This window comes from Rhinolophus sinicus, linkage group LG05 (assembly GCF_036562045.2).
Source record: "Rhinolophus sinicus isolate RSC01 linkage group LG05, ASM3656204v1, whole genome shotgun sequence".
In the NCBI taxonomy this organism is placed as follows: Eukaryota; Metazoa; Chordata; class Mammalia; order Chiroptera; family Rhinolophidae; genus Rhinolophus; species Rhinolophus sinicus.
The window spans coordinates 169,053,789-169,067,892 of NC_133755.1; the positions used below are offsets into that span (position 1 = coordinate 169,053,789).

General features: G+C 41.3%; 1 protein-coding gene across 2 annotated transcripts in view; it reads left to right on the plus strand.

Moving 5' to 3' along the window:
* Nucleotides 1-14,104, plus strand: part of UST (uronyl 2-sulfotransferase) — a 263,875-nt gene that overhangs the window by 178,715 nt on the left and 71,056 nt on the right. The gene's annotated exons all lie outside the window — the stretch shown is intronic.

Genomic DNA, 14,104 nt, shown 5'->3' on the forward strand with positions numbered 1-14,104 from the left:
GGGGGGGGGGGGCTGAAGGACACGTGACTCCTTTATGATCTGGTCCCAGCCTGACCCGGTTAGGAAGCCGTTTTCTTGTTCAAAGGATAGTTTGTTTATCTGGAAAAAGACGATCTATTGCCTTTTTTTTCATAGTTGAAACTTTTTATTTCATCTCCTTGGTCCCATTAGACCCTTGAAATAAAACTGCCCCCTTTCAAAGCCTGTCCTCATTTTGGCAAGCCTGGGGGGTCAGTTGTTTGACTCTAAAGAAGGTGTTGTTTGTGTCTGGGTCGGGTGCAAGGCAGCTGTAAGGAGACCACTGTCCCCTGAGGGAGGCCCTGCGTGGGGACGAGGGCCTGAGCGGCAATGTGCAGGGTGTCCCTGTGCTCCAAGGGGGGGACCGAGCGAGGAGGCCTCTCCCTGCACACTGCACACACACACAGCCCCGGCTGCTGGCCTGAAACGGGTCTACTGACATACCCGCATTATTCTTGATCTCGGCGCTCCAAAGCCACTTTCTTTATCCAGTTGCCAAAAAGCAGACAGTTGTGCTCCTGGCCCTGAGCCTTGCTGGGCTGGTTAGCATACAGCTGAGAGAGGGCCAGGGCCTCTGAGCCTGCTCAGGGGGTAAAATACCATGTGATGCTCCGTGGTTTGAAAGAACATGAAAAAGGGTGAAGGGATCATAGGATTTGCAGGGTCCCCGGACGTCATGAGGAAACTCGTTTTACAGGTGCAGGAACAGGGCCTGGGTCTAAGGGTGGTTGCGGGGCCTGCCAGGACTGGAAACCTGGCCTCCTGTCACTACAACTGTGTTGCTCGATCACTTGGACTTTGTTTCACTTCCTGAATGGTAAAGGGAAAAGAGGACTGGGCCAGGTTCCATGCTTTTTGAGCAAATCATTTTGTCTGACATCGTCCGCACATCTTTACAAAGACATAGCTGTTCTAACAATTTTTTTTTTCAAATATTTAAGCATCTTATGGCTATTCCCCCTATTTTCTGGAAACAATTAGATTTTCTACAAGTCTCCATTTCTTTCCAAACCATTCTTCATTTGTGTTTACCAGAAAATAATCTTAAAATGAACTGTTGCTAGGATGGATGAAGATTCAGATATAGCAGCCACGCTGTGACAAGCGCTCCTTCGAGTCTCATTTCTCTTTGTCCAGAGTCAGAAACTCAGCTCCCGGGTGCAGAGGTGGCTGCCTCCTTTTTTGGTTTTAGAATCACAAGGTAGGGCAGATCTGAGCCCAGGCACTCTTGGATACATCCCAGCACCTGAGGCTCTGCTCCAGCTGGAGCCCCGTCTTCCGTATTTCCGGGGCTGAGAAATACCTGGCACTCAGTGCATAGTTGATGAGAGAATGAATGACTGCTAATTAAAAGCAAGTGTGATTTATGCGCGCGGGAAAGTATCTCATTCCTGCTGAAGCCACTCCCTTTCCCAGTCACTGAGTTCCCCTGAAAGTGAATTTCTTGAGCTCCCATTTCCACTCTGTCAGTCACTTGTGTGTGATTTGTGCTTGCTGTTAGCCTAATGCCCACCTCAGGCAATTTCATGGTGAAATATTCAGCAGAGATAATGTTTAGCACTTTCTAACTCCAAAGATGGTCAAGTTGGGCTCGTCACTAAACTGACTGACACTTCACTAGGTGATCCCTGTTTGAAGAGCAGGAAGAGAGAGGGGGACATTTTTCCAGGGAGAAAACGGCTACTGTGATACTGTTTATTTGGCCTGGCTATAACGCATGGAAAGTAATGCATGTTTAAAAGAAAAGATGCGTAATTTACAGCTTCTTAGTTCATAAAGAATTCAGTGAATCATGTTGGCCCAGTTGGACTCTAGAGAAGCCTGAAAATTATCCAACTTCAGGAAAGGTTTTCAGAAAGCTATTCATTTCCATCTGCTTGAGTTTTGGACTTTGAACATTCTTTAGCTGTGGAAGTATATATATGAAATACTCATTTCTGGAAATTTCCACTCTTGTCTGATGGACTGAGGCTGTCCTGTGATTGAAACCTCAGGCTTTGCTTCTGTCCCTATAGCCTCATTTTTCATAAAGAAAGAAAACAAATAAGAGATTCGGATGATCTTCTTTTTAAGTATTTCAGTAAAAATGTAAGTTTTCTGAATCTTTAATGGTAAAAATGTAATGTTCTTTGTCTCCAACTAGTTCAGTTCAGAGCTGGTTTATGATTGCAGGCTAAGACAGTGGCCTCGGACATGGAATGCTTATGTTCCCTTCTCAGCTGCCCTAGCTGGGTGACTTGGCCAGGGATTGAGTCTCTGCAAAACCTTACCTTTCTCTTCTGTACAATGGGACCATATCACCTACCTTGCCTCTATCACATGGTTGCTAGGAGAATAAACTGAACACTCTACACAGAAGTGCTTTGAAAGCTAAAACTCTCCTAAACACATTTTGGCATGATGCTTTCATCCTTGGCTCTGTCAGTGGCTGCACGTGATCTAAAGGGACCATTTTTCCTATGGGGATGGAGGTGGGGGCTTCTCTGCTCTGGGGAGTGAGCAGGGGCTGCTCTTCTCTTGTGGCTCAGGCCACACTGGGCCATGCCCTGAACCTTCTGCTGAGATTTCAAATGGCCCCACTAGACCCTGTCCCCTAGGAATTCGTTTCTAAGGAAACTGCTTCTCTTTGTGTTCCCAACAGCTGGAGACAGTTTTGATCCCAGCCTGCTGGCATACATTTGTCCTGAGTTTATTTACTTGGAAACCTAAGCTGGTGTAGGCACGAGGTTGTAAAGCTGCAGAAGCAGCACAGTCTCACCCACCAGGGATGGGGAAGGAAAGGTGAGCTGGAGCCAAAATGCTCTGACATGCCTGTGTGAGCTGTGCAGAGGACAAAGCAGCTCCCACTTAAGAGAAATGTCTTTGAAATCCATTTGTCTTGTGATGTGGCGAAAGCAGGGTCACAGGTGTTTGTAGAACCAAAGACCACTTCTGGGGTTTAGCAATACCTGCAAGTATCCTGGGAGCTCCCAGAAAACAGAGAAGGTGATGGGTGTGGTGGAAGTGAGTCAGGAGGAGCGTAGGAAACAACAAAGGGGTTTTGGAAACGAGGAGAGGTCATAAGAGAGTGGCGAGCCTGGAACCTGGTGAGGAGAGGACAGAATGTAACCAGCCACCACCTGGGACACCACCACATAACCTCAGTGATGTGTGTAGTGTGTAGCAGGTTAGCATGCTTTCCCCCGTATTTGCTCCTTTATCCTCACAGCATCCCCTGGTGTACATAAGAGCCGACTCCTCTTTGGAGGCTGGAGGGCAAGACCCATGTCTTCATTTGTTTGTGTGGTTGGCAGAATCCGTGTCCTACGGTTGTAGGACTGAGAACCTGTTTTCTTGCTGGTCATCTGTTGAGCACCCTTCCCATTTTCTAGAGGCATCTACAGTCCTTAAAAGGTGGTCCCTTCCTCCATCTTCAAAGCAACCAGTGGTGGATTGAGTCCCTGTCATTCTTGCAATCCTTCCTCCTCCTTCGATCTCACTTCTCTAACACAGCTGAGAAGGGGTCTTCACTTTTAATGATTTATGTGATTAGATTTGGCCCACCCAATATTCCAGAAAATTTCCCCATTTCAAAGAGAGTAACCTTAATCCCATCTTCAGAATCCTTTTTGCCACACAAGGTACCATATTTACATCCCAGAGATTAGGGAGGGGACATCTTTGGGGTCCATTATCTGCCTACCACAGTGTCACCAAGGACTGTTTCCTCTGTAGGGACTGGGGACAGTGGCAGGAAATGTGAGCATGACAGGCATTTTGAACTTGTCCTGTTCCATCCACAGAATGAGAGCCCCCATCTGCTTTCCACCATGCCATGCTGCCGTGCAGTGGCACCAAACTATGGTTTTTCTGTCCCTGGTCTGGAAAACCAAGTGACTTGTCATACATTTTGTGTTTTCTCTTTCTACTAATGACTCATTCACTCATCCATCCTTTCATTCACTATTCATTCATACAATAAATGTTGATTTAGTATTTTCTGTGGGACAGGCACTATAGGAGGAACTGAAGATAAAATGTTGAACAAAAACAGATCCTGGGTCAGTCCTCAAAGAGCTCAGAGTCCTACAAAGGAGAGATCCCAAAACTACACAGATGCATGTGAAATAGCAACTGTATCACATCCTACAATGCAGGGACACGTGGCATTATCCAGGCACAGAATGGGGTAGTCTGGAGGTCAGAGAAGTGACAGATGAACTAAGATCTGAAGGAACAGAAAAGGAAGTACACCTAGACATAAGGGACAGCATGTGCAAAGATCCTGTGGCAGGAGAGAGCATGGTGAGCATGGGGGTAGAGCCAGGGAAGCTGGAGCAAGGCAAGCCGAGGGGGAAGGGAGAGCACTGAGCTCAGTGATGGGGGAAGGCAGGAGTTGGGCCCCAGAGAACCTCCCAGGCCCTGTTAAAGAGCACTGGGGAGGCACTAAAGGATTTAAACCAAGAGCAGCATGTTTACATGGATCCTGAAACTTATATTTTGAAAAAAAAATTACTTTAGCTACAACATAAAGAGTAGAGAAGGGCTCTTGCATATATATGGATCGCCCAGTTAATCCGAGGCTACTACAGTGATCCAAGAGTGGCATAAATCTGGGAGCCAGTATTTATGGGCATGGGCCATGTTTCAGGAGCAGTTCCAGGTGGCAGCAGAGGTGGCAATGGGGGAGCATTTACAAATAAGTATAAGATGCCTCACTGTTCCCCCAGTTGCTAACTGCTTAGCTGACAACAGAAGACCCAAACTTGAAAGGCTTAACCCCAACAAGAAGAGGGATAGTCGCTCAGTGTAGCAGCATGGGAATTGTCATTGGCTGGGACATGTTTGATGAGCAAAAGAATGGTGCAGACACGTACAACCTGAGAATTCAGGTGAGGAAAGATATCAGTGAGAAGTGGGGTCCTTGGAAGAGGCTTCTTAGATGAGGTGGGAGCTCAGTCTTTAGGTGAATGCAGATTAAAGCAAGAAGAAGGGTCCAGAGGACTGCAGAAGTGGAGTATTCTAGAAAAAGCTTGAGAGCCCGAGGCTTGCTCTAAGGTGAACCACCCAGCTTGGCTAGAACAGAGGGTTTAGGGAGGCGAGGAGCTTTGAGAGGCAGGCAGTGAAGCAATTCTCCAGATGTCCCAAGATGGGGAAGCAGCGCTGCTCCCCTGGCTGCCAAATCAGGTTTGCCTGACCTGCTTTCTCCAGGGAAGGTCCCATCAGAGGCGTCAAACCCAAGGGCTGCCAGAGCACAGCCAGGTGCATCCTGCCGGCCACCTGTCAGCTGAGCTCATCTGCTCCAGACCCCGCCCCTCACTGTGAGTCAGTGGCTGGGCTGCAGCTGTCTGCTCAGCCCTGCACCCCTGCTGGGACAGGTGGCTAGTATTTACCAAAGCAGGGGTTCTCAACCTGGCAGCTCATGGAATCACCTCAGGAGCTTAAAAAACTACAGATGCCTGTGTCTCACACCCAAAGATCCCAGATTAAGCGGTCAGGGGTGCAGCCTGGTCTTTGGCATTTTTTTTAAAAGCTCCTAAAGTGAAGCCAGTGTGTAGCTAAGGCTGAGAACTACTGAGTAACAACACATCCGTTCTCAGCTGTACTAGCAGGAGCTGTTTTCACTGAGAGTCAGTCCTGAATATCTTCTAGAAGCTTACTTTCTGTATCCTCTGCCCGTTTGGAAAGTTCTATATTTGCCTTCCCCTCAGGAATTTTTCTGTTTATCAGGCTTTTACGAGGCATGTGCAAATAAATGTCATTAAAGAAGTTTGATGGTATTGTGTAAGATTTCTTATATTTATGAATACTCATTGTGTATGTCTTAAGTCAGTCGTTCTTTTTAATTGAAGTGGGTAGCATTTACTACACAGAAACCAGAGTATATTATACTGTATACTTAAGATCTCACTTTAGGAAGTCATGCGTTAGGCAATAAAACAGAGTGCGAGCACTTTAATAAATAAAATATTTTAGCATGAGGCCATATTTTTATTTGCTGGAGAAGGCATTTGGAATCTATTGCCATCTCTTCAAAGAGACATGTGTCAATCTTTAAATGCAGGCCAGTTCATACAAATACATATACAAATGCTAAATAAAAAGACACGGGTGAATTGAACTACATTTTATATTTCCTGTAGTCGGGAAATATTCTTTAAAATAATGCTTTTTAAATGCAGTCAGAGAGCTTGCTTTCAAAGAAGCTGTGGGGTAAAGTTTTACATAAAGTGAAAAACTAATGGCTCATTTTATGTGTGTTAAAATTTTGAGTTTCAGACCCTACAGTAGTTTTTAAGAATCTGGCATACCTCTCCCCTTGTCCTCAATTTGCTTTGCCAAATTGTAATATTTTTTCTCTGCCCAACTGTTTTACATACACAGTAAAAATTCCCCAAAGGCGGAATGACCTCCAAATGTGTTCTTAAAAATATTTTGCAAAGTCTGAAGAGAGACAGGAAAAGTAAGTGTAAAACATCTAAGAGATTTATTGGAGTCTCAGCTTGAATTCTAATTGCAAATACTTATGAAAATGTCAATATTAACATGAAATAGTTGGCGGTTTTTCTAATAAATGTAAATTGAATTAGATAGTGTGTAATTGGAAAAATGCTTGCTTTGCTCAGACTCTCTCAAAACAAGTTTCAGAATCTGTCAGCTGCTACAACCTTGCCCTCTAATGGCTGGAAATTGAAGGGCAAGACTAAGTACTTTATTTTCCAGTTTTATTGAGAAATAATTGACATGCATCCCTGTATGACTAAATACTTTTGACTACAAGGAGGATAGAAACTAAGATGAGGTAATGGCTGACCATTTGTTACCATATCAAGAGCCTCTTTCCAAAGCGTGGGGCGCAGTATAGGTGTCAGCGTGAACACATTCTTAAAAGGTGACAGCAAGGTGGGGGCTGAGGGCTGGGGAGCCAAAAGTATGTTCAATGCCGTGGAGCTTCAGAGCCATCTTCCACAGAAACAGGTATTATATAGATACCTGATCTCCTGAAATGCAATGGAAAGGTCAAGCTCATGTCATAATATTAAAAAATGTAAGTGCCTGCAAAAGTTAGAATAATCAAGCCTGCACATTTTGATTGTCCTGGCTCATAATCAACTAGTTTTGCAGAGCACATATAACAAACCACTTTAGATCCCTTTTATGATTGACTAATGACTGTCGCAGACAGGGGAGACATGATCCCACTGAATGTGGTTTGGTGGGAAATTAATAAGAAGCTTGATTTTATCCCATGTGACATTTTCATTCTTCAAGGAAAGCAGCCAGGAATGGATGGGACAGGTGGGGAATGAACTGACTATAAAATAGTGCAGCCTGTAGGCACCGACCACTTTTTCTCTGACCCTAAATAAACCCTTATTCATGATTGAATAAAATAATTTGAACCAAAGCCTACTCAATTTCATGACAAAGCTTTTTAAAAATGGCTCTGCGTTTCATATCGCAAAGATGAAACACAATGGAATTGTAGCAACACTCAGCTAAATGTTCTTTCCTCATTTCCTGTTAAAGAGAAAGGTAACACTGCTGTGACTTTTATAGCAAGATGACTGCCCCTTTGCCACCTGCAGAACCTTAAACACTCACTTCTAGTTTTTGAAATGAATGAACCTCTTAGGTGAGACTTGTAGAAAGAATCAGCAGATATAGAAAAGAAAGTTATCAAGTTCAATAAGAGATAGAGGAAACTTTGATGACAACAAATTTGATATAATTATAGCATTCCATATCTGACCACTAATAAAGTTAAAAAAATACCCTGTGACATTTTAAGAAAAGTGGCCTAAACCCAGGCAATAATACTACCCTCAACCAACTTTGTTGCTAATCTTTATTTCTCTGGGTAATTATTATTCCTACTGGATTACATTGATTTTTCACTTGCTAATATATTGCTTCTTAAATCCTTCAAATTATTTCATGTTGGTATATGTCTTATATTTTTAACTAAAATGTAATTCTCTCAGATAATAGGACATAAAAATCTCCTTTTGTTAATATTATCTTAACACCCATCCCAGCTCCTTTAGCAACATCCAGCCCATCTCCACAGATGCAAAGTGTACAGAGCACTAGGTGATATTTGCTTCTTTCCTCCACTTGCATGTGCAACTTCAGTATATTTTGAACACCTACAATGTGCCAGGTACTGTGGTGGGAATAGCTGTGGCAAGGTGGGAATATGTTCCTAATTCCTGCCTCTACCATACACAAAGAAATCCGTTTCCTCCTGTATTCCATTATTAGCAAGTGGTACCCCCATCTGGTCAGTCATCCAAACAAGAAACACTAGAGTCATTCCTGCCTCCTTTTCCTCCCCAACCCCCCAACCATTCGCTATTAGCCACCACTTAGCCTGGAATCCTCCTGAAAGCAGAGCCTGAGGCAAGGGCTTGGGTGAAGGGTATTAGAATTTGGACAGTGAGCCCAGGAATGGAGGACTAGAGAGAGAAGCAGGGAAAGAAGGAAGGCCCATACAAAAGGGTGTCCTCACGTTGGTCACTCCTGGGAAACCAAGGCTTTAAGCCTGCCAGGACTCTGGGAGGACAGTGTAGGATTCGCCCCAGAATTTTTCTGCCTGAGGAAAGAAAGAGGAGGGCATTTATTCACTCACTTCATCCTCCATTCTCTAGTTTGCCCCATTAAGCCTTAACTTCCTCACCTGTGGGCTATGCCTAGGAACCCATAGGTTCCTGTGGGTGTCACACTGAGGACAGAAGGCAAGGGATGTGTCAAGCTACCTGGGCGAGGTTCCTCTCAGGTTACTTTAGCGTGAATCTTGTGGCTGTGGCAATAGCTTAGAGAATAAAGTGGCCAAGAGGACATGAGGCGGGGCATAGGAGGGTCCGGCTGCCAAAACTGTTGGTTCTGCCCCCTTAACTTCTCTCAGATCAATCCCTATCAGTGGTCATCAATAGATCCCTCGTCACTTTTCGTCAAGATTTCTGCAAAAGCCTCATTCATAGCCGATCAACCTGTCTCCAACTCATCTTCTTCCCATCCACAAAGTATCCAGGATGCCAATCTGACATTGTTACTCCCCTGCCTACAACCCTTGTCTTTCAGTTCCCTAGATGTAATGTTAGCTACTGGTATTATTATAATAGTATCATTCTCTGATCAAAACGTATACAATTGTGAATCTACAATTATCTCAATAAACAATTCAATTAAAATAAGCATCACAAAGCAATAGAGACGGGGTTGGTTAATCAATAAGGTAGGAAAAAATAGAAATGGGGATGTGCCTGTTCTGGAAAGAGGATATGAGAAGCTTGGTTTGATGAGCATTTATTTTGGGGAAGTACTAGGTCAGGGCTGGCAGGATGGATCCAGATTATTGACTACAGATCCAGAATCTTTGACTACAACCCTGTACTCAGAGAGGTTTTGTTTGTAGATTCTTAGGAGATTCTTTTCAGTTTACCAGATAAAATTACATCCCCAACTAATAATGATAATCTTTTCTTTCTTTTTTCCACTTTTTGGAAATCTTGTCCAGCTGTTTTTGTTAGTATCTCTAGAATCATGTTAAATAAAATGGTGATAAGAATTGGTTTCTTATAGAAGCCAGATAATTGAATTAAAAATTAAATTGCCAGTGTTGAAAGCAACAGAAAGAACTTTAGAATTCATCACAGGAGGCAGGAGTCACCAAGCTGCTTGAGCAAGGAATAAAATGACATTGTGAAGTGTTGCTTTTAAGTTATGTGTTACCCTTAGAAAGACCTTCTTTACTTTCAAACTATTAAAAAATATATTTTCCATGGTGCCTTCCAGGGTTTTTATTGTAATTCATATTGTTTAAATTAAAATCTTTGATCCATCTGAGATTTATCCTGCTGTCAGGTGTAACTTATCAGTCCAGTATCTTTTATTTCCCAGATGCCTAGCAAATTATTCCAGCAACATTTATAGAATAATTCATCTTTTCCACATTAAAGTGTCATTTTTATCATATAATACATTCTTATTTTTGGAGGGACCTTTTTTTTACTTTTTATTTTTTTCCATTGATTGGTATTTTAGCTGTAGTAAGCACATGTTTACTTATTACATATATATGTGTGTGAGCATGTGTGTAAACTAATATATAATTACATACTATACATTTGATTATATGCTATACAATAGTATAATTAACACAATTATGGAATATAGAATCACTATTATACAATCTATATTTTATTATTTGATAGGATCTAATCTCTTCTTATTAATCTTTTCCCCCAATTGTCCTGCCTATTTGTCTTTGTTAATTTTTTCATAGAAACTTAAAAACCTAGTTTGTTGATTCCTTCCTATATACCCGGAAAACCCTACAGTTATTTATTGGGTTTACACTAAATATTAGATTAGCATAGGGAGAACTGGCATCTTTATGTTGTATCTTATTATTTAGGAATGTATTTTTATTTTCCATTTGTTCTGAAATTCTGTTATATCTTTTGAGAGTGTTTTAAAGTTTTTTTCATTTATGTCTTGCACAGTTCTTAACTTTATTTCTAGGTATTTTACCTTTTTTGTTGTTTTGCTATTGTTGCATACTAGTATTACTGTTATTGATTTTTGTATATTATTTTTAACTCAACCAACTTACTGAATTCTCTTACACCTGACATGAGAAAGGTGAAGAATTTTTGACTACAACCCTGTACTTTGAGAGGTTTTGTTTGTAAATTCTTGGGAGATTCTTTTCAGTTTACCAGATAAAATTATATCCCCAACTAACAATGATAATCTTTTCTTTCTTTTTTCCAATTTTTAGAAATCTTGTCCAGCTGTTTTTGTTAGTATATCTAGAATCATATTAAATAAAATGGTTTCTTATAGAAGCCAGATAATTGAATTAAAAATTAAATCGCCAGTTGTCAACTTTTGTTCATTTTTAGTTTTTCTTTTTTTTTTTCCTACTAAAGTATAATGTTTAGGATCCAGACTTTTGGGAATTTTATTCCTGGGAGAATATATGTGGCATAAATCTCAATGTTTAGTGATAGAAAAACCTAAGGAAAAAGACAAAAAGAAGTTTTGTTAACCCTCCGCCACCACCCACTTGTAACTTAGATGTCATTATCGATAGCCCACCAATCCCAGAGTGGCTGCATCCTCAACAGCCTGTTTTGCTGGATCAGTGGAAGAAAGACATCATGTTAGTGGTAAATTCAATGTTGGAGTCCTTTCTGGAGGTCGCTCAGCGGGATGTTATCTTGTCCCTTTTCCCTTGGGTGTGGTTTTCCTGGAAGTCAGGTCCTCAGTGACCACATTTAATAAAGTGTAATCAATGCAGAATAGATTTATTACTCACATAATTTTGCAATGCAAAGGAAAGATGAAAAAGAACTGGAGGCTGAAGGTAAAATTAAATACACATTTTGCTTTGCTTTTAATTATAAGCATACGTAAAACAGAAGTGTTTCCAGGTCAAGATCATCTTTGGCTAGGTCTGGCCCATCTCTGACACCAAAAATATAGTCTCCCCTCCACTTCTGTTGGACAGCCGGCTTCGACTTCCTTTTGGCCGCTACAGAAGGACTGAAAAGTCCTTTGAAGGGAACCTGCACACACCTGACATTAGAAAGGTAGAGAATCTTTGACTAGAACCCTGTACTTGGAGAGGTTGCAATCCATTCATTTAAATATAAATATGGAAGCAAGTAAGCCAAGATCCTTGAGAGGACTCTTGACTGTGGACACTTGCATGGATAATGTCTTTTGTTGAAATTTTGGATTTGAGAAGCTCTGTGGGAGAACATCAAAGTGACAGACACCTCCATTCAGACCATGCTCACTCTTAACCCTGTGTGTGGTCAGCAAGCATGCTGGGTAACAGACTGTAACTTCTCCTTTACTTCTGGAAACTAAGTGGAAGTGAGGGAATAAAACCTTCTCACTTGAATTGTTTTGATTTCATATGTATCTGAGACCTTAACCTGGTCATCTCCAGCTGCTCCCCTCATTAAATTTAGATCATTAATATAAATTAGTATACGTCTTTTACCTTTATGAGTAAACCCCAGGTGTGTGAAAGCCCGAGTCATTATTTATTTTGAATGGTGGGCTCTGTGTCTGGCCCTTCATAAATGGGCTCCTTCTGTCTCACAGTATTTCTTTCTTTCCATAAACATTTCGGATCTCATTCTTTGTCAGGTACTCAAGTTCAGGCTTCCTTGGGTGTCCTTTAAGAGTTTTGCACAGTTGCATGCATCTTGACTTGCCTACTTTGGTTCAATCTGATCACTTATATTATTTAAAACTTTTGACTATTATACATGCATCACCACTCTACCACTGTGCTGATTTTAAGGAAAAAGTTCTTCACTTGGTCCAAGCTGCACTGAAGCCCTTTCTCTTTTTCCTTTAATGTGTCTCTCAGCTTTGCTCACCTTCTCTCTGTGTTGCTACTGCCAACAACAGCCCTGAATGTTTTTCACTCCGCAACAGCCTCCTGACTAATTTCGTCTGATCCCAGTCACTCTGCCTCTTTTTCACCTTGCGTAGCGCTGCCAGATTCGTTTTCCAAAGCAGCACTTCACATCATGTCATTTAATTCCTTGCTCAAGAAGCTTGGTGACTCCTGCCTCTTGTGATGAATTCTAACGTCCTTTCTCTGGCTCTCAAGACTCTCAGTAATCTGGACTTATTCTGCCAGCCTTGATGTATTGCTTTCCCAAATAAATGCTAATCAAACCAAGTTTCTCAAGTCTTTCCAGAACAGGCTCATTCCCATTCCCGTTCTTTTCCTTATATTCCTTAGACGTTTCCAGAAGTGGAGCTGGAAAGCATTCTTCTCTGTTCTCTCTCCATCCATATGCTATCCATCCTTCAAAATCTCATCTCCAGTCTCCCTTGATCCCAACCTTTGGGGTGTTGTCCCTTTTCTAGAATGCCACTTGCTCGTGTGCTCTGCCCTCTCTCTTACCCATGAGTTCACACTATGTCCCAGGTACTGTTTAGTACTTGAATACTTAATTTGATCTTCACATTACAATCTTATAAGATTAGTATTATATTATTATGGTCTCATTTTGGAGATGAAAAGTCTGGTGCTGCAAGAGGTGAAGGCATTTGCCCAGAGTTAAGTTACATCTATTAAGTGACGGAACTCGGATTCCCATTCAGGCAGTCTGGTTAGGAAGCCATGTTCCTAACCACTGTGCAAAACTGCCTCTTTTTGCCCTAGTATGTGACTGAAACTCTAATTGTTTCCTTAGTCCTTACCTAGCCTGATTGTCGACTCCTGAAAGGCAGATAACATCTTCCTGGCTTTGTATACGTCCTTTCATGGAGCCCATCATGTAGGAAGGTCTTAATAGCATTCGCTGCTTATAGGCAGGGAATTTATTCATTTTATTCCCCAGCATTCTTTCAGCACCTAAAATAAAAACACACAAACAAAGAAACCAGGGTCTAACATATAGCAAGCACTCAAAGATGATTTGCTAAATAAATGACTAAATGCATATTTGATCTATTCACAGTTTGACAAATATATAATCATGTCTGTGCATCTTCCTCAAGTTTTTTCCATTTATATAAATGTGCATATTTGTATTTTATGTATAAGTCTCTCAGTTGTCTCCAGGTCACCCCTGATGATTAAGCTGGATTATTTTCTAGACTATAAAATGGATGCTTAGTTGTCCTCAGCTAAGGTAGTTGTTGTCCTTATAGATCTAAAGGGTTTCAGAGTTCATCTCCCTATTAGAGCTGATGAAATTAAGTTACACCAATCTAATTAAACTAGTATTTTATTATCAAAAGCAAAAAGAGACACTTCCGTTAGGTTAATCTTAACAAATAGTACTTTTAAACTTGAGGTCTATAGCATTTGCTTATTTATATTGTAAGTAAATAAAATGGTATCATTAGTCTGAAAAATCTTCAAAATTTAATTTTCACAAATGTATCGTCCTTGTGAGAAAGCTTTTCTAAACTGGAAGAAGGCATTATTTGTTTCATACCCTCCCTACATCTCAAAAATACTGTGGTCTCCACTTTTCATCCAGTGTTGATTTTAGTGTTTTAGATAAAAGACACCTCATTTAATTCTCTCTAAATGTTATTAGTGGAACCAGGTTTCTGCAGA